The 21,475-nt window shown below is 41.7% G+C and overlaps 1 protein-coding gene across 7 annotated transcripts in view; it reads right to left on the bottom strand.

Annotated features, from left to right (window-relative positions):
- Positions 1–19,475, bottom strand: part of si:ch211-207d6.2 (sickle tail protein) — an 87,667-nt gene extending 68,192 nt beyond the window's left edge. For all 7 annotated transcript variants that reach the window (XR_009129040.1, XR_009129041.1, XM_058067139.1 and 4 more), the window contains exons 1-3: positions 19,361–19,475; positions 18,491–18,542; positions 13,335–13,465 (exon numbers count right to left, since the gene is read on the bottom strand). The gene's annotated coding sequence lies outside the window, so the exon portion shown is untranslated. The remainder of the gene's footprint in view (positions 1–13,334; positions 13,466–18,490; positions 18,543–19,360) is intronic.
- Between the last annotated feature and the right edge of the window lie 2,000 nt (positions 19,476–21,475).

Below are 21,475 nucleotides of genomic sequence, written 5' to 3'. Positions count from 1 at the left end.
GACACTATAGACACATTCCATCCAGGGAATAATTTCATCATCTTTATTATTTGTGGTGGGCGGCACGGTGAAAGAGTGGTTGGCGCGTAGACCTCACGGCTAGGAGACCAGGGTTCAATTCCACCCTGGAGTTAGCATGTTCTCTCTGTGCATGCGTGGGTTTTCTCCGGGTACTCCGGTTTCCTCCCACATTCCAAAAACATGCTAGGTTAATTGGCCACTTCAAACTGTCCATAGGTATGAATGTGAGTGTGAATGGTTGTTTGTCTATATGTGCCCTGTGATTGGCTGGCCACCAGTCCAGGGTGTACCCCGCCTCTCGCCCGAAGACAGCTGGGATAGGCTCCAGCACCCCCGCGACTCTCATGAGGAAAAAAATGAATGAATATTATTTGTGGTTTCTTTGTTCTTTGTTCATAAAACACAATTTTTGAAGAACCGAAGCTATCGAAGGACCCACCTATCTTTGGGCAAGAGGCGGAGTACACCCTGGACTGGTCGCCAGCCAATCACAGGGCACATATAGACAAACAACCATTCACACTCACATGCATACCTATGGACAATTTGGAGTCACTAATTAACCTAGCATGTTTTTGGAATGTGGGAGGAAACCGGAATACCCGTTTTTTTTTTGTCCCTGAATGCATCTCACGTTCTTGTACAGTAAACCTCGGATATATCAGACTCGGATATATCAGAAATTCGCTCACAACGGACAGATAAAAAAGAACCAATTTTTCTGTAATGCATTTCCAATAAAAATTCATTGCATATATCTGATTTTTTATAACGGATTTCGCTATTTCGGACAAAATCTCCAGTCCTGTTCCAATGCATTTCCATTAAATTTCCCTCGCATATATCGGATGGCCGCATCGTGGCGCTCCGATTCGCCGAATCGTGATTTGCAGCGTTTGCAGCGTTGCCTGCGTGTCCAGGTACATTGGAAACATAGTCAAGGAAGTGCCTTTTTATAACGGATAAAATCCGATTTACGCATATACCGGATATAAATCCGATATATGCGTAAAACGGACATTTTCCGGTATACGCATATAACGGATTTCGCTTATATCGGACAAAACCAGTGGGAACAATTGAATCCGATATATCCGAGGTTTACTGTATATAGAATGAGGAGTGTTGTTTTCGGTATGAGCGGACTTAGAATTGTATTGCTGGTCAGAATGAAGTTAGAATAGATGGACAGACTGTTTGTTTGTGTTAATGACACAAATATACACACAATATATTTTTTTTCACAACTGTAATTAACTGCTGATTAAATACAGTAAGTTCAGTATTTTCCCTCCACCATTTCTGACATGTTAAATGGACTTGAATAAACTGTAACTTTGTTAAGCCACGTCCCAAATGAACTACTAAACCGTTCCCTGTCATCCATGTCAACTGCGAGCAGCTGCCAGACACGTTCTTACAATGACAGATGGGTGGGATGGGTGGATTCGCTGACATTTTGTCTACTTTGAGAACCTTCTCCATCAGGCCGTGTCCCATGTAAAGCTCTGAAAGCACGACATCGTGTTTGTGTTCTGATGCTCATTACAGCTTCATCTAGGCGACTACAGGCGTATTAAAGTTGAGTAAATCAGATGTTACGCTGTTGACCTCTGCTGGCTTGACCTTCACCTGCCTCTCTGGCCAAATGGTTGAAACGGCCTGTTGACAATGCTGGCCGAAGGTCTGGAAGAAAGGGCAGCCCGGCCTTTCACAATGTGGGACCACGGGCCATGAGAAAGGACTGGGCCGGATAGGTCAAGTGAGTTTTTTTTTGTCCTTCACTAAACCACAATACACACCCCTTTCTCTGAGAAAAACACATGATCGCTTTCAAAGAACATATGTGGTTTACGCCTCCGTCATCACAAGCTTATTCTGCATCCTGTCCCAACTCAATCAAATGTCAACGATTGATTTGTATTGATGCCGTATATTCATTGCTGTATAACCTTTCATTGACTTATCATATTGTCAGAAACAATCATTTTGTTTACATATTCCTGATCCCTGATCTCCAGAATTGGCCGCCATGATAAAAAATACTAATGTCCTTTTTTTATGTCACAAACAAGACGGGGCCACTTGTCACTGCTTTTAGATGGGGAAGGCCCACAGTGGGACCCTTTTGTGTTTGAGCAGAAGTGTCCAAAGTATGGCCTTGGGGCCATTTGTGGCCCACGGTTGTTTATTTCTTGGCCCATATAATACAAAAAAATAAAAATAAAAAAATGAAACAAAATAATAACATATTGTTCTAAAGTAAAGACTAGTTGTTAACAAAAAAAGAATCAAACAATCTAATATTTTGGGAAAAAAAGTCATCATTCCAAGATGAAAGCTGAAATAATAGGAACATTTTAAAACACAGACACACACTTTTGCTCCATGGCTTCACCATTACTATAACTACGTATATTGACGGTTACTATGGTACCCATTATGTCATTGTATGGTCATATTACCTCGTACTTCGGTACATGACAAACATAAAATAAAAATAAATAAATAAATAAAATTAAAAACATTAAAAAAAAAACTTCATCATCAACAGCAAGGGGTGTCGGAAAATCAGTAACTATTACATTTGTTCACTTCCTGCTTTCCATAATACAGTTTAACTTTTTTTTAACAATAAAAAAATAAAATAAAATATATATATTTTTAAATAATATTTTTTTTTTCTTACATCAAACTGCTCTGCATCCTGTGATTTTCCAAAGTTTGGACACCCCTTGCTGTTGATGATGAACGACAACTTGGGCACCAAAATCACATTTTTCCCAAACGAACCACCTTGCATGAGTTAGCTAGCAAGTGGTAAATATTCTCTTGATACGTGTTGTCTAAATAGCCTGTCGACACCACACACTGATTTCCTTCTGCTGGTGATGAAGTGAGAAAGGAGCAAAGATCACTGGCGGGATTCCAGCTGAATGTTTGGAGACGAAGCTGAGACTTGCAATAATCTGCTTGCCTGATATTGACTTGGAGATAATTGCTCTGTGGACTTAATGAGCTTAGCTGTCATGGCTAGCTGTTATTCGGGGGAGTTGGGGGGGGGGGGGGTGTTTGGGTCTAGCAGGGGGGGTTAAACTCACCCCTTTGTCAATATGGAAGCTCACATCGCAGAAAGCGCTATCAGATGCACAGAAGCCGGCATATTAGTAAGAGCAGATTACGTCTTTGTTGTCAAAAAGGGTCTTCAAATGTCAACAAGGGGATCAAGCTTAAGGAAGCCTGTGGGGAACTTGGTGGGCTTCAATGTGTCGCCAGCGTGTCGCTGTCTGCGCTGCCGTGGATTTAAATACACAAGGTGTGTATTATTAGGTGTGTATTAGCCTAGCACAGGGGAGGGAGGGGGGGGGGGTCCAAAAAAGATGAATCTCAGGTCTGTGACATGTCACATTTTTTAATTTTTGTCCCAATTTGTTTTTCATTTTATAAATATTTCAACTTTCTTCTTAAATACATTTCATACATTTTCTTTTTGTAATATTAACACTTTATTTTCATCATATTTTCATTACTTTTCATTACTTTCATATACTTTTTCCCAACTCTTCCACCTACAACGTTTAGTTTGGTTTCTTTCTCTTGTAATTCCATCCGTATATTTTCTATACCACTTCCTCACTAGGGTGGGGGTATGCTGGAGCCTATCCCAGCTGCCTTTGGGCGAGAGGCGGGGTACACCCTGGACTGGTCGTCTTTTGTAATTACTAAAATAACTTCAAAAAAACACTTTATGATAGTGTACTAAAAGGACATATTTTTTCTTTTTATTCATTCATTCATTCATTCATTCATTCATTCATTCATTTTCTACCGCTTTTCCTCATGAGGGTCGCTGGGGTGCTGGAGCCTATTCCAGCTGCCTTTAGGCGAGAGCTGGGGTACACCCTGGACTGGTCGTCTTTTGTAATTATTAAAATAACTTTAAAAAAACACTCTGTGATAGTGTACTAAAAGGACATAATTTTTCTTTTTATTCATTCATTCATTCATTCATTTTCTACCGCTTTTCCTCACGAGGGTTGCGGGGTGCTGGAGCCTATCCCAGCTGCCCAGAACTGGGGTACACCCTGGACTGCTCGTCTCTTGTAATTATTAAAATAACTTTAAAAAAAACACTCAATGATAGTGTACTAAAAGGACATTATTTTTCTTTTTAATATATTAAATTGCTATATTTTTATTGTTTCCACTGACTACTACTAAAATGATGTTATTTTTCTCCTGAGATGAAAACTTTTCTCATTTTTACTTTTTAAAGCTTTTTATTAAGATTAAGATTAAGATTAAGATATGCCTTTATTCGTCCCTCAGTGGGGAAATTTGTATTGCACAGCAGCAAGAGTACAGAGTCAGTTAAGCAGTACAAAATACACAATATAGAAAAATAAACAATATAAACGACCCAAGTATTAACAAAAATCAACAGTTTTTATGTAAAACTACATGATATTACACAAATTACATTTCCCTTTGCCCTTTGAAGGCATGGGTGTCCAAAGGGTGTCCCATAGGCCATTTGCAGTCCATTGATTTGTTTTTATAAGTGGAATATTCATTCATTCATTCATTCGTTTTCTACCGCTTATCCTCACAAGGTGCTGGAGCCTATCCCAGTTGTCTTCGGGCGAGAGGCTGGGTCCACTCTGGACTGGTGGCCAGCCAATCACAGGGCACATATAGACAAACTCACATTCATACCTATGGACAATTTGTGTGGCCAATTAACCTAGCATGTTTTTGGAATGTGGGAGGAAACCGGAGTACCCGGAGAAAACCCACGCATGCACGGGGAGTACATGCAAACTCCACACAGAGATGGCCGAGGGTGGAATTGAACCCTGGTCTTCTAGCTGTGAGGTCTGTGCGCTAACCAAAAAAAAAGAGCAAAATGCATAAAACAACTGCCCGTTTTGAATCTTTTGACTCAAAATACCAGTCATATATTTCTGATTGATTTGTCAGTACCCCTTGGGTCCTCTATTGGTCATAAAACGACCCCCCCCCGAAAGAAGTCTCAATGGCTCAGCGCATGTCCAGCCATCCATCACCGCGTCCATCACATCTTTACGAGTCCACTTTCTGCTGTGCTGCAGTCAAGGAGAAGTCAAGAGGCCTGACGGGGAGCAAGCTGGAGGGGCAGCTGCCCTTGGAAAAGCTACCTGCCTTCACTCACATCCTGAATAACACAACGTGACCCCGTCCGAGCGCAAACAATTCACCCCGCCCCCTCCGTCCTGCGTGCATACCACCAGTTGTGGATACGCGTCTACGACCCTGATCCACAATCACACACTCACCCGACTTGACCCGACCATGTGGTTTCAGGCCACCGCCAACCAGGCCCCAGCCTTTTCATCCCAACTCTCACCCCCACTGCCCACCCCTTCCCGGAATAAACCAGGAGAGTCCGAGCTCATAGATCACTGCTGACACATCAGTAATTGAGCAGGGATAGATAAGGGGCAACAGTCCGAGCCCTGGGGTCTTGACACCGCTGAAAAGCCGAGAACAAACATAGTATGTCACCACGCTGCCTGCTTGCTTCTGCAGGTCTTCGCGTCCCTTGTTACTTGCTCTGAAAACCCTGACAGGGTTCCGTCTTTGCTCTGAGCTCAAGGCCAAGTCTTAGGTCCATATGGTCCATATGTTCTAATCCTCCACCACTTTGTTCCATTACCGCCGATTTCTTAGGGACTTAGGTACTACACCTTTGGTACTAGATCTTTGGCTCAACCTTTGGTACTAAACCTTTGGCTAGACCTTTGGTAGAAGACCTTTGGGTAAACCTTTGGTATGAGACCTTTGGTACTAGACCTTTGGTACTAGACCTTTGGGTAAACCTTTGGTATGAGACCTTTGGTACTAGACCTTTGGGTAAATGTTTGGTATGAGACCTTTGGTATGAGACCTTTGGTACTAGACCTTTGGTGCTAGACCTTTGGTGCTAGACGTTTGGCTAGACCTTTTGTATTAGACCTTTGATACGAGACCTTTGGCTAGACTTTTGGTACTAGACCTTTACTGCTATACCTTTGGATAGACCTTTGGTAGGAGATTTGGTACTAGACCTTTGGGTAAACCTCTGGAATGAGACCTTTGGTATGAGACCTTTGGTACTAGACCTTTGGTACTAGACCTTTGGGTAAACCTCTGGAATGAGACCTTTGGTATGAGACCTTTGGTACTAGACCTTTGGTACTAGACCTTTGGGTAAACCTCTGGAATGAGACCTTTGGTATGAGACCTTTGGTACTAGACCTTTGGTGCTAGACCTTTGGTGCTAGACCTTTTGTATTAGACCTTTGGTACTATACCTTTGGTACAAGACCTTTGCTACGAGACCTTTGGTATGAGACCTTTGGCTAGACTTTTGGTACTAGACCTTTGGTGCTATACCATTGGCTAGACCAGGGGTGGGCAAACTACGGCCCGGGGGCCACATCCGGCCCGCCAAGTGTTTGAATACGGCCCGCCCAATCTTTCCAAAGTATTTCATTCAAACTCAACATACAACCTGACATCATGGCCTGAGCCAACCTTTTGATGGTTTTATCAATTTCGTTTTTTGACATGGTCTGTTGTTTACAAAGTGCTCCTGAAAAAAGGGACACAAGCACATAATAATAATAATAATTATTATTATTAATTATTATTTATTATAATATTTTATTATTTTTAAAATATTTAAATATAAATATAAAATAATAAATAATAATAGCAGATTGCATGACAATTTTACAGATACAATAATACCAGGTGGACTGTTACGTGTAAAATATATAGTCTGCCCCCCCCCCCCCCCCCCCCCCCCGTAAATTTTGTCATATCAATGCGGCCCGCGAGTCAAAAAGTTTGCCCACCCCTGGGCTAGACCTTTGGTACTAGGCATCTGGCTTGACCTTTGGCACTAGACCTTAGGCTAGATTCTTTGTTACTAGACCTTTAGCTAGAACTTTGGTACTAGACCTTTGGCTAGACCTATGGTACTAGACCTTAGGCTAGATTCTTTGTTACTAGACCTTTGGCTAGCCTTTGATTGTTTTGTTACAGTATATTACAGTATAGTATCAGTATAGTATTGTTGTATCTGTTTTTGTAGCTCATGAAGCTTCATTCTCTCACTGAGTCCTGGTGTTCCTGCACATTGGCTGCGGTAGGAAGACACCAGCTTGTCACAACGCTAAGAACTGTCAGCATCGTGCTGCTGTTACAGGCTTATCTTATTCAGCTTAATTCTTCCAGCAATTCCTCATCTTCCTCCACAGTGGGAACAGCAAGAAGATGCCAGATTTTCTTAATGCTAAGGATCACGAGAGCTGCATCCCCTTCTAGTTCTCCTCCAGTTTTTGCCCTTTCAGTCTAGTATTTGTGTCGCTTACTCATCTTAATTTTCCCACTACTTCCTCATCTTGCTGCACAGTGGCTGAGGTAGGATGATGTCTGATGCTAACAGCTGTTAGCATTGTAGTCCCTTTTAGTCCGCCTTCATTTTTTTCTATTACACTGTTGTTGTACATTGTTTCCCACTGATTTCTCATCGTCCTCAGAATTTTCTTTCTCTGCTCCTGTTGCACCTTTTTGTTGAGCGTTTTCTTAGTTTTTTCTTAGTTCTGATATTTGCAAAAATATATATCTAACAAATGTGCTAATAATGACTTTATTCTAATATTCCCATATTCTCAAACACAAACAAGACACAACCGTATGACCATTTTTCCCATGAGCATCTCGTCTGGAAAGTCCATAAAGCCTGAAAGAAAATCAGAATGAAAAAACCAGAGCACGTTGTTAGCAGGACATGCGAGTGTGATAAATTTGCGTTTGCCTTTTGTCAGTGAATACGTCTGGGCCCATATGCTGGACTACAAAGCAATGTGAAAGCAGCATTTAAAAGCCAGGCCTACCACATTAAAGCCTATAACAATCCATGTTCATGGTAAGTTATCACTCTCAATTAATCACCTCCAACAATAGCATTTCTGATGTGTTCAAGCACCCTGAAAGCTGCAGGTCAGGCTGAGGGCAGACCGACACCCAGTCCCCCCCGCCCCAATACACTCACTCACACACACACACATTCACTTTATCATGCATCTCTCTGCCAACTTGAGTGCCTTTAAATGTTTCTTATTCTTTTTTTTTTCAAGTGTTTTTTCTTTTTTTTTTTTTTAAGTGAAGCGTCACAGAGTCCCAAACAACAAAACAAACAAGGAGACACGGCTGACAGGGTTGACGATGTGGGCTTAATGGCTGACAGCCTTTCTGCCAGATCCAAACCCCTCCCTGGCTATTCCTCTGCCTGTTAGCCTATGAATAGTATTGTATTGTTGCAGCGCTCCCCATTCCAACACTGCTCAAAAGGTTTAACCACTGGTTTAGATTCAGTTACACGGTTCTAGTTGAAAGTGTCCCCCTCCCACCACTTTGGACTCCTTGGTTCCCTTGGCTGACCTGTTTAGAAGCTGCCGTGGAAATGTCATGTCGCCCCTCCCACGGGGTGGACCCAACATTCACTTTGATAGGTAGCAAAAAATGACTTGGGATGGGATCAAACCCACGGCTCTTTCATCGCAATGAATTGCTAATTCATTGTGGAACACTGCAGAGCGGTAGTAACGCTTCCATGCACACAATATTCCTGCATGAACCAGGATGTGGAAAAAACACCTTTTTTCACACCGGAATATGCCTGGATCAACTCCAATTGTAGCTAATTTAAGAATGTGTAAGGAAAATATGGTTTGTTAGTGCACACATATGGTGGCGCACGGAACTGCCGGGGGTGGCAATTTTAATGCAGACCGACTAACATTTACAAATGTATGTGTATTTAAATTGATATGCATTTTCCTGGTTTCAGTCTGTACAGTACAGATAAATGAAAACAGTTTCTCAGCTTCAAATCAAAGAGGGTGGTGGGGGGGGTCAAAAAATGTCTATATATCCGTCCCATAGGGGGCATGAAAGTAAATAATTGCAAAGCACTGCTATAAACTGACATTTTAGCATGAATAGTAAGACATGTTTTAGTTTAGAAAAGCAAGTTTAGGCAAGGTTATAGAAAACTGAGAAAAGTTGAAAGAAGTTGTCTCGTCTTTATTCTTGTCTATTTTTAGTGCTAGCATCAGATTTTCATAAATATTCCTTTTGCCGATAGATGCAAATACATGTTGTCTTGGAGGGACTACGAACCTTGACCCTATAAAACAGCAGGACCACGCTACTGGGGACTGCTGGTTTCTGTCTGTGTTGCTACGGTGACTGCTCAGTATCATTAAACACACGTTCACATCAGTAGATGAACACAAGCTAAAAGCTACATGTAACCCATTTTTGGAAAACAAGACAAGCACTTAAAGGAAAATTTTGCCCATCATTCCCAATCCTTATGTGAAACATGAACATAACACAAGAAAACAAGTTATGAGTTATTAACCCGTATGAGTGAGCTGTTCGCCGTTTATTATCAGCGACACTTAGCGGCACAAACCGAAAATGTTTCTATGCAGTGTGCAGTGTGACCAACCACAGCAGAGTGGGCATGCCTGGAGCCGGGGCGTGGGTGGAATACATTAAAACAGACCGTTTTCCCGGGACCCATGAAATCCAAAAAAGACAGGTGAATAGGTGCAGATTCTGAAAGAACTAGAAAGCTTTCTGTACTGTTATTGTGAGTAGCTGCTCTATAGGAGTCCACATAATATATTTAATGTACTGCCATTTCTGCTAGGGCTAACACACATAACGATTGTGAGTAATGGGTAAAATTCCAAAAGAGGTGCGATTTTCCTTGACTGTTAGCTATTAGAGTGGACATAGAGTGGACATCTACGTAACTTCCTGTGTAACTTCTTCCGAGGAGCGGAGGGGAAGGAGGAGAGGTTCTGGTTTGGAAGATGAATCGTACTCCACTTGTCAATATTTTCTATCGTTTGTGATCTCTCTCAGGCTGCACGGCGGTCAAGTGGTTAGCGCGAAGACCTCACAGCTAGGACACCAGGGTTCAATTCCACCCTCGACCATCTCTGTGTGGAGTTTGCATGTTCTCCCCGTGCATGCGTGGGTTTTCTCCAGGTACTCCGGTTTCCTCCCACATTCCAAAAACATGCTAGGTTAATTGGTGACTCCCAATTGTCCATAGGTATGAATGTGAGTGTGAATGGTTGTTTGTCTATATGTGCCCTGTGATTGGCTGGCCATCAGTCCAGGGTGTACCCCGCCTCTCGCCCGAAGACAGCTGGGATAGGCTCCAGCACCCCCCGCGACCCTCGTGAGGAAAAGTGGTAGAAAATGAATGAATGAATTTTTGTGTAGTGAGATCGGACATGTGTAAACCACTGTCATAATTTTTGATGAGTTATTTGTTTCTTTTCTCTTATCTAAATGCTGGCACTGACAGCTTTCTTTAGCCCCATGGTGGATTATTTAGCAGCCATACTCAATAAAATAATATAACCAGTGAGATTCCAATGTGGGTGATGTTTTGTTTGGGCCGAACTTGTGTGTTAAATTAAACAAAAATAAACAAAAACTGGATGAAAATGAAATCAGCCATTGAAAAGGAATATGCACAGCATGTACAATGAAGAGGTGAAAGCAGTTACTTCCTTTCATTTGTTGGCCTTGTCTCTGCGTCTTGTGGCAGACCAAGTCAGTGCACAAAGCTGCTACAAACATGTTCGATGGACGGTGAAAATCCAACTGTGGCCTGCCATGTGAAAGGCCAAGAGAGGAAAACAAGCAACCAGAGGAATGCCAACGGAGGCTTGCACCATACATGGTGGGCGTAGCAGATGATGCTGCATTCTTCTCATCTCACTTCATTTAGAGCATGACAGCCCGAAACAAAATGGTCAACTCCTTCCTGCTTCACTTGGGTGTTGCCTCCTCCTAACCCTAGGAGGCGGTGGGGGGGTTCCCTGCCGTGCCGGAGAACAACACAGAGCTTGGTTATGGAGCTTCTGTGGCAGGACAAGCCTATAATCAATTAGCTGATGTCCCTTCGTGTGCCTGTCAATTATTCATGGCAGCAAGTGGGATATGACTGTTATATTAGCGAACTAACTTAATAGAAGCCGTTTTAAATGGTGACAAGTTCACTCGGTGGCAAAACTGCTCAATGAATACGACAAAGAGCGACGGTTTAAGTGTTAGTTGAGTTTATTAAAAACAAAACACGACAGGTTTTGGGCAATTAAAAGATGCAAACCTTTCTCAGAAATGTCACAAAGTAACACTTGATAACGACACACAGTCCTGTAACGGTTGACTTTGATAATACCGGCAAATCTATATCTATAATCACAAAACACAACAATACTCTCAAGTAGTAGGAATTGAACAACATGTGCAGGGAAATAGAAACTATCATTATTATAATATCATTAGAAATATATATATACACCATATTTTCTGGACTATAAGTTGCTCCAGAGTATAAGTCGAAAGGCCACAAGGCCAAAAATGCATAATTAGGTGGAAAAAAACATACATAAGTCGCACTGGAGTAGAAGTGGTATTTTTTGCGGGTAATTTATTTTCCAAACTACTTGACCAAAACAAACATTACGTCTTCTTGGAAGGCAAGTTCTAACAATAAAAGAATAGAGAACAGGCTGAATAGGTGTAAGATATGCTAACACAATGCTTATTCAGCTACACAAAAAATAAACATAAACAGAAAAGGTGTCCAGTGTTTATGTAATATAAACAGTTTTTTCAATTATAAGTCGCTCTGGAGTATAAGTGGCAGGAAGAGCCAACCTATGAAAAAAAGTGTGACTTATAGTATAGAGTTTGCATGTTCTCCCCGTGCATGCGTGGGTTTTCTCCGGGTACTCTGGTTTCCTCCCACATTCCAAAAACATGCTAGGTTAATTGGCCACTCCAAATTGTCCATACGTATGAATGTGAGTGTGAATGGTTGTTTGTCTATATGTGCCCTGTGATTGGCTGGCCACCAGTCCAGGGTGTACCCCGCCTCTCGCCCGAAGACAGCTGGGATAGGCTCCAGCACCCCACTGCCCTAGCATAACGCTATGCACATCACTGCTAAGCACACGACCTCAAGAGAGTGAAAAATGGTCCAAGGCTTATTATTTTAAAACAGCAATACAAATCCTGTCAAGGATTTGTACAAAAAGAAGAAAGTACCAAAATAAGTTTTATATCACATCTAATTTTGTAGTTGAAAGGTTTGCATAGCCTTGGCTTACATTTCTGAACAAAATTGCCATGAAAGCGTTTTTAGATGTCACTGTTTATATTGTAAAGGCCTTCAAGCTCCTCTTAATCTCCATGGAAACCGGCCTGATATATTTTACAGCCTGTTGACTCTGCTCAGTAGGGTTTCCTACTCTATGTCCGCTTCTCCCTTTTCAGCCATGTTGGAGTGAAAGAAGAGCATAGACAGTGATGGTGGAGCAGCTCGCTATACCGTCATTATTTTTTATTGTAAGGCGGTTCAAAAGCTGTGACTGGTCGCCGAGGGCTTCCTGCCGAGTTGGACTTGCTTCGCGTTCATTCACTGTCCTTCCCCACCGGCCACCAGCAATTGCAGAAGGTTGAGGTCGGATGCAAGATGGACCGCAGAGAGAGGAGAAAGAAACTCTCAGGTAACCACAAATAAAAATTACACTCATCCTCGCGATATGGCGTTTTATCGCTCTCTCGCCAGATTGTGTTTTTTCAGAAGTTGATTGGTTAATTTTAAGACAAGTGATATGTAGTATTCTGGTCACTAAGGCGGCAGTAAACACACAAAACATTGAGACATTACCTACATGGAAAATATTCCATTAATTGAAGGAGACCTATTCCCTCCTTTGTATTGATTTGTGGTCTCCTATAGAGCTGCTTTCTAGATCTTCCAGAATCTGCACCTATTCCAGCTGGATTTCTCTGCCAAAACAGTCTCTTTTCATTTATTCCACCCACGACCCAACTCCGGGGATGCCCTCTCTGCTGTGATTAGTCACACGTGCAAAGTCCTTCCTGACTATGAACCATATAAGGAAGTCTGCCCTGTGATGTCACAAAGGGGCAGTTTTACCACACCTTCTGAAACTGAGCGTTTTGAGCCATCCATATTTATTCCCATAATAATATGACTTTTTCCCCAAACCAATTTTCCACAAATTACAACTTGATGTTGTTTCTTTAAAAAGTGTTTTATGTCTTTAGTATTTCAACTTTATGTAACTAATACATTCGTCATAATATTACAAATGTATTGTTGTAAAACTGTAAAAAAAATCATGTAATCATGCAACCCCATGTCCGTGAACGCACCTCACATTGCTGTCTGTGTTACCCGCATGCTACGCCGCCTCAAGGTGATGCCGTGCTACAGGCGACTATGTCCAGCTTGAGCAGGGCTGGAAGGACATGGATTGCCATTCGGCCGACACACAGCTGCAGATGTCTGCTGGAGAAGGGCACACCATAAAGCTTGCAAGCTGAACTATTAAATTGAAGATATTTAAGAAGTTTGAGGTGAAGGTTTTTCTGCAATTTGGGCCCCCTTTTTGAGGGGTCAGGGTGGGTCCCTCCACTAACCAGCTGTGAGTGTTGAGACACATGTTGCTATTGCACTGATTATATAATGCTGTGTATCATAATTATGATAATAATACCTGTAACACCATAATAATACTACATAATAAATATTAACGGGGCTGCACACAGACCTCACAGCTATAGACCCGAGTTCAATCCCACCCTCGGTCATCTCTATGTGGAGTTTCCATGTTCTCCCTGTGCATGGGTTTTCTCCGGGTACTCCGGTTTCCTCCCACATTCCAAAAACATGCTAGGTTAATTGGCCACTCCAAATTGCCCATAGGTATGAATGTGAGTGTGAATGGTTGTTTGTCTATATGTGCCCTGTGATTGGCTGGCCACCTGGCCAAAGACAGCTGGGATAGGCTCCAGCAACCCCTCGTGAGTATAAGCGGTAGAAAATGAATGAATAAATATTAACATTTTCAGTATTCAGCCCTGAGTGAAAAAAGTGGCTGCCAACACGTGACCAAATTAGAATTCCAAACGATAATTCCTCCTTATTGCCCCACCAGTTCGTCCCGTTATGTCTACAAAAAAGAACAACAAAAGACGAGTGAGAACTACTGTATTCTATTTAACAGGTTCCCAGAAAGAGAGGCTGGACTTTGCCCATGCAGGCTTTTGTTTTTGATTGATTTGACGTGTGCATAATGCTGACTTTCTCCATCCTCCTCGCAGACCGAAACGGCCTTTTTGTGCCACTTGACTCCCTTGCGGCGTTTGTCTTGCAAATAAATCCCCGCTGCGCCGCCTTGAGAGCAGGCGGACATGAGTGAAGTTCACGCCAGCGGACAAGCAGAGAGCTTCTGTTCCACACTGGAAGCGCTGGTGAAAAATGATGCATGCTTCGACACCTTTGGAGCCTGGCAACCACGCCGTGGCTTCGGGGGCGGCGGAGTTGGACAACCGCTAGAACAGGATAGTACTTCGGTTGCACTTTTGCGCATCCAGCAGACAGGAACTAGTCATCACTTTGAAATATGCCGGGATTCTCTGTGTATTTTTTTTAGAAGAGTTTAAACTATTTTCACTCTCCAAACGTGCTGCGCTTGATTTCCATTTCTTTTCACGCAGCGTCCTTTGTGGAGACAGTAATGGTTTATTCCGTGATGCGCCACGGCGGCACGCAAAAGCTGTGCACAATGCCGCTCATATCCACCCGCCTTTCAGGACTAACAAAGATCATAGCAAGACGTCTTTATGGCTAATTCAGTTAAAAGAGCCTCTCCCGCCCACTAGCGTGGAGGTCAAGCCGCCGTGTTGCTTCCACCGGGGGAGCTTTTCAAAGGCAGGGGTCGCACACAAACACACTTGCACGGCTTTGGCTTTTTGGTCCAAGCCAAGACGAGATGTTTGCTAGGGGGCTTGAGCAAAAAAGAGAACCGACATGATGGATCTGGTATCAAATGAAGTGTCATCTCCTGTTTTCAATGTCATTATTTCAGCAAACTGAAGTAAATAGTGCAAAAGAGACAAACAAAAGCAAAAACTCCTGGGCCCCGTTTCAAGAAGCAGGTTCAACCAACTCTGGAGTCTAACCCTGAACTCTGAGTTGATCTACTCTGAGACAGGAAACTCTGACTTACGGGTTTCAGAACAGGTGATTTCAATTGGTTCAATCAACACAGAGTTTGTTCACTCTGAGTTAAGCGCGTGCACCACGACTTTAAAAAGCCCTGATCAATGGAGCCCCGTTCCCTCGATTCACCATGGCAACGAGTGAGAAGAAAAGATCGTCGTATTTCAGTCCTCTGGAACTGGATATATTAATGCGGTCATACGGCAAATTTGAAAGCGTTTTTAAAAAGAAAAGCAACATTGAAAGCGTTTTTAAAAAGAAAAGCAACACGGCTGCAGCAGCGAAAGAACGCGAGTCGGCGTGGGAGAAGATTACTGCTCGAGTCAATGCGTAAGTTTAAATTTATTATATACATTTATGTAATCACAATAATATTAGGCTACAGATGCAAACAAGTAGAATGGTGTTATAGCTACAATTTATGTCACTTAGATGTAATCCCACCGGCGAAAAAAGAACGTGGAAGCAGCTGAAGATGAAATATAAAAACATTGTTCAAACAGGTAAGCCCTCAGCATAACAGTCAGGGTGCCTCTTTTTAATCATGTTTACCACTAAATATCATTCAGCAGCTGTTTCAGTGTGCATTATCTCCAACATAATATTGTTTTCACACACATAAATGTCCTCGCCTGTATACAGTTAAATCAGACATATGAAAAGCAACATCTAACTTCTACTCAGCCAACAGAAAGCGGGCATCTGCCCGCAAAACTGGCGGAGGACCACCCCCACCACGTCTGACCGAGGCAGAGGAGCTGGCCATGAGTCAGACTGTCGGGAGGCCAGTCGCAGAGGGGATCCCTGGAGGAACCTCATCCTCGGACATGATTACACAGGAGCCACCAGCCTTGATAAGATGCAATAGGCCTAGGCCTCAAACTTCTTTTGGGCCTATAGTTCAATGTTAATTTCCCTTTCATGTGTTTTTCTTTTGTCTCAACAGATTCTGAAGGCGTACTTGGTCTAGTGGATCCATGTGCCACTTTAACTGTAAGTAGCCAATAGTCCAGAGATGATGCCATATTTAAAGTACAGCATAGTGAAACACAACACTCTAAACAGGATGATGAAGATGATGGGACCACAATGTCTGCTGCCTTCTCTGTGGTGTCTGAGAGGGAGCCTGAGAGGCCTACAGAGGTAAAATCTTGATGTTACTGATTTCCTCTCCATTCACATGTCTTTACATGCTTTTGTGGATTATAGTGACTTTTAGCCTACACTGAAGTATTAACGGATTCTTATCCATTTTAACAGAGCATGGCTGGGCAGCTGGGCAGGGTCCCTCAACCTCCACAGCACAGATTGACACAGTGAGATATTCAGTAAATTCCAGAGGTTAATTCAGTGGAATTCATGTGCAACTGTATAATGTCATCCTTATGTGTTCCCAGCTACCACTAAAAGAAATCTACAAAGTGCATTTATTAAAAACAGTACAAAAAACAGAAAAAGAAATGGTGCTGCTGGACCGCCAGATAACTAAAACGGATCTGGAAATTGAATTATTAAAACACAAGTTAGAGGTGGGTGCATGGTCATAGGTGAATTGTGTTGATGATTGTAACAATTAAAAAGTAAGAAACCATTTTTTTTCTTATTTGTAGGAAATAAAGAAGACCAAATAAATTTTTTTTGTCTTTCTGTTTATTTTACTGCTGTTGGTGATGGTGATTATGAAAAACGACCAAACTGGCTTTAAACACGCGCAACAATGAATGAATCACACCGGAGACAGAAAGAAACTCGAGGTTCATTGAAGAAAACCTGGTCCCGACCAGGTTATGTTCACAGAGTCTGTTGCCATAGTAACTGACACCGAGGTTAAGTTACCTCTCTCTGTGAAACAGGCTGGAGTTACTCCTCTGTCTCTGGTTTGACTTACCTCCCTTTTTGAAACGGAAAACTCAGAGTTTCCCTCATTTCAGGGTTAACATACTCAGAGTTTTCACTAAACCTGCTTCGTGAAACGGGGCCCTGGTGCCCTTGAACGCTTTCAGCGTCCAGTGAGTCATCTCCCCCCCAGGTGACTTTTTTGGGGTCCCTGAAGTGGACAAAAGGCCTGCATCAATCCATCCATTTTCTATACCGCTTATCCTCAATGGGGTGGGGGTATGCTGGAGCCTATCCCAGCTGGGGTACACTCTGGACTGGTGGCCTATGCTATGCAATTATTTCATAATAATAATCATAATAATATGAATACATGATGTAAAGTACATCAATGTTTTCTAAACAGATGGAATTTATATATATATATATATATATATATATATATATATATATATATATATATATATATATATATATATATATATATATATATATATATACACACACACACTGGAAAAAATGTGGAGTGCCATTTACTTGAAAAAAGCGAGGTAACAAATTGTACGCACAATTCCTAAGTAACTTTTACTTTGGGATTTATTCAAGTAAAATTTACTTGTCAGCAAGGATTATTTGTTTCATTAAAAATACTCTTTAATATTGCTTGAGATGTACGGTCTTAGACACAAAAGGTACTCTCTTTGCTAGTAAATTTTACTCAAAACTACCTATGAATCTACTTAACAATCCATATAAATATACTCACCTTTCAGGATTGTTTAACTAGTTTTCCCTTACTTCATTTGGAGCAATTTATAAGTAATATATACATGAGATTTAAGCTAACACCTACACCACTTTTCTAATATGATTGTGTTGTATTTTTTTCAAGACGACCTTCTTTGAATTAAATGAAATTATCTTAACACATCTTTTACAAAACATTCTTTCAAACCAGAACACCTTTACTACATTTGTAGTTGTTGTACTTGTTGTATTGTTGTACTTGCCGGCCACATTGAATGAAAACATTTGGCAGAGGGGCCATTTATATATGTGGTCATCAAAAGGAATCACGGTGCACAAAAATACAACACATCTACAGGTTGAGGAACCTGTGAAATAAATTAAACATTTCATAACTAAACCAAAGACCTGGCTTTGATTCTCTGTTGCATTTCTGTGTGGAGTTTGCATGTTCTCCCCGTGCATGTGTGAGTTTTCTCCGGGTACTCCGGTTTCCTCCCACATTCCAAAAACATGCATAGGTATGAATGCGAGTGTGAATGGTTGTTTGTCTATATGTGCCTTGTGATTAGCTGGCCACCGGTCCAGGGTGTACACCGCCTCTCGCCCGAAGTCAGCTGGGATAGGCTCCAGTACACCCCCACCCTAGTGAGGATAAGCGACATAGAAAATGAATGAATAACTAAACCATATTAGTGTTATTCAACAGCTGCACTGTGATCTTACCTCGTCTAAGCTGTTGAGACCAAATTCTTGAGCGTCAACGTCCTTCAATATTCTGTGAAATGGATCGAGAAATTATTTCAATTATGACAACAATACAAAATCTAAAATCATCACAATGGTTTCAGATTGCGTGCACATTAGTCTAAACTACAAAGCTGCTTGACAATATTTGTTGTTGTTGTTTCTTAAACAAAACACTCAACATCAACTTAGTTTTTAATACAAATATTTATTCATCTGTGTCTTGAAACCTAACCTAAACAAAACTACAACTTTCAAAATAACAACTTATGGGTAAATCTTTTTTTCCTCACTGTTTACAGACTAATGGGATATTGTTGAGGAACTCCATTATCCAACTCTTTAAAATCAAACTAAAACTTAACAAAAGGCTAAACAAAATTTCTAATCCTTCCAGGCAGGTTTAAGTCATTATTGATATTGATTTTCAGGGCGTGAAATTTTTCAATTCAGTTCCTATGTTTCCACTTTTGGGTCAATGGAATACTTACAATACAATACAAACAAAAACTCCCGCTCCCCCACGATATCCACAAGACTCAGGTCGCTAGCATACTTCAACAAATGTTTAAGCTACACGCCGTTCCCATGGCTTAAAGGACACTGCTGCTGCGCGACCGCCAAAATAATCAAATAACATATATGACGAATGAATCCTTACAGATTTAATAAACATAAAAATCTCCTGTTCTGTAACCAAAAACACCTCCACAAAGCTCGCAGTCGATAGCTAGCTAGCTAGCAGGCTAAAGGTAAGCTAATGCTGACGTCGAGTATTTCACATTACAACACTGACTTAAACAGATGAGGAAAGGTGACAGAAAAAAGTCAGAAAAACATATGACATACCCATACGGCTCCAAATCGATTCATTTTCTTGTTAAACGACTGTCCATGTCGTCTTCCACCGTCTTCCTGTCAAAACATGGCGCCCTCAAAACTTTGCCTAGGGAAGTCTGAGTGCAAACGATCCTCTGACGCATGCGCAAAATGGCCACAAGGTGGCCAGGTTCACTGCTATTACCCAAGTACATTTTACTATCTGGTATTAGGTTGGAAAATCAATACATTAGTTATGTAAATATTACTTGGTGTCAGTGATCAGATTTACATATAAATGTGAGGATACAAAGTTACACACAATCATCAAGTAAGGCATTCAATAAAGAGTGAGATTTTAGAATAAAAGAAGTGAAATAATAAAGCCTTGTAAATTAAAATTCATATTTGAGGTAATAATTACAGGGCCAAAAAACTTTTTTTCAGTGTATATATACACATATAATATATATATATTATGTATATATATATAAATATACATACATACATATAATATATATCTTGAACTTCATCTGTTTAAAAAACATGAATGTACTTTACATCATGTATTCATATTATTATGATTAATATATATATATATTTATATATTTAAAATATATGAATTCATTCATGCATTCATTTTCTACCGCTTATCCTCACGAAGGTCACAGGGGTGCTGGAGTACATTACTTCTTTATATAATTTATTTATTAAACTTTTCATATACAATATTATAGCTTAAAATATCAATATATTGTATTAAAATGTATTACAATTCGGCAGAACAATTAGCAGGCCTCACAGCTAGGAGACCCGAGTTCGATTCCACCGTCGGCCATCTCTGTGTGGAGTTTGCATGTTCTCCCCATGCATGCGTAGGTTTTTTCTGGGTACTCCGGTTTCCTCCCACATTCCAAGATGGCCACTCCAAAGGTATCCATAGGTATGAATGTGGGTGGGAATGGTTGTTTGTCTATATGTGCCCTGGGTTTGGCTGGCCACCAGTCCTCTCGCCCGAAGACAGCTGGGATAGGCTCCAGCACCCCCGTGACCCTCATGAGGATAACCGGTAGAAAATGAAACTGTATTACAATTAATTTAAAAGTATAAAACATGTACATATTGTATATTATGATTATTATTATGACTATATATGAATATACGGTATTTGTATGTATGTCGTGTAAAGGCCGATATGTCCAGGGTGTCTGCTGGGATAGGCTCCAGCATGACCACCCATTTGGTGCTCCCCCCACTTACTGACTCCCCCTGCCGCTGAAGCACTCACTGTGGTCCTGACTGTGCGCATGCGTGCGCACAATTGAGCTGTCCGTTTAACGCAACTTTTTTAAAGTGGAATGGCGTCACCAGCACGCATAGCGGTGCCACTAAACAAGCATCCGTGTTGCGTTCACTGTTTTCGAACACCACAGCCACCTGCAAGGTTCGTGAGTGCGCCTCCCCGGCTGCTCGCTCGTCGTGCGCGCCCAAGTTGGCGCACGGAGTTTGAGCTTAAATACCCCCAAAAGAAGACAAGTTATCATCTCAAGAGCTGCGCGGAGACAAAAGCCGACCGCCTTTGCGCCATATGCCGACTGGTCACAGCCGTCCGGCTTTTATTGAAGCCAAAAAGTGTTCTTTTAAAAGTTGGAAAGGCTCCTTTTATGCCAGTTAGATGGAGCACTTGCGCGCACCGGCAGCCGAGCATGTTTGTCCGCCTTTCTTTCTTTGAGGAGGCTGCAGCGAACCGCCGTCGTCGCCTGTTTCACTCCCGCATCAGCTCTTCATCAGCCGGCTTTGTTCTCTGTGAAAGTAATCAAAGAAATGACAATTTTTCCATCAGCTGAAGACCCTCGGACAAGAGCCCTCCACATTTGGCAAAAATCATCCTTGTCACTCCGCACCTGTGCGCCCGCATTCAGGGCATACAAACCTTTCCCTATTAACATGAATTATTCACAAACAACACAAAGGCTGAAACAGAGCAGGTTGAAGTCTGTTTATGCCTGTAAAATGTTTTATTCCTCTGAAGATGTGCCCGAAAGCTGCCCGGCTCGCAAGTCTCTTTCAGCCTTGAAGGAGCTCTACACTGTGGAGCATCTGCTTCATGTTGCGGATGAAAAATATGACACAAAAAAACAAGAG

Source organism: Doryrhamphus excisus, chromosome 1 (genome assembly GCF_030265055.1).
Source record: "Doryrhamphus excisus isolate RoL2022-K1 chromosome 1, RoL_Dexc_1.0, whole genome shotgun sequence".
NCBI classification, from domain to species: domain Eukaryota; kingdom Metazoa; phylum Chordata; class Actinopteri; order Syngnathiformes; family Syngnathidae; genus Doryrhamphus; species Doryrhamphus excisus.
This window is presented reverse-complemented; position numbering and strand designations above follow the sequence as displayed.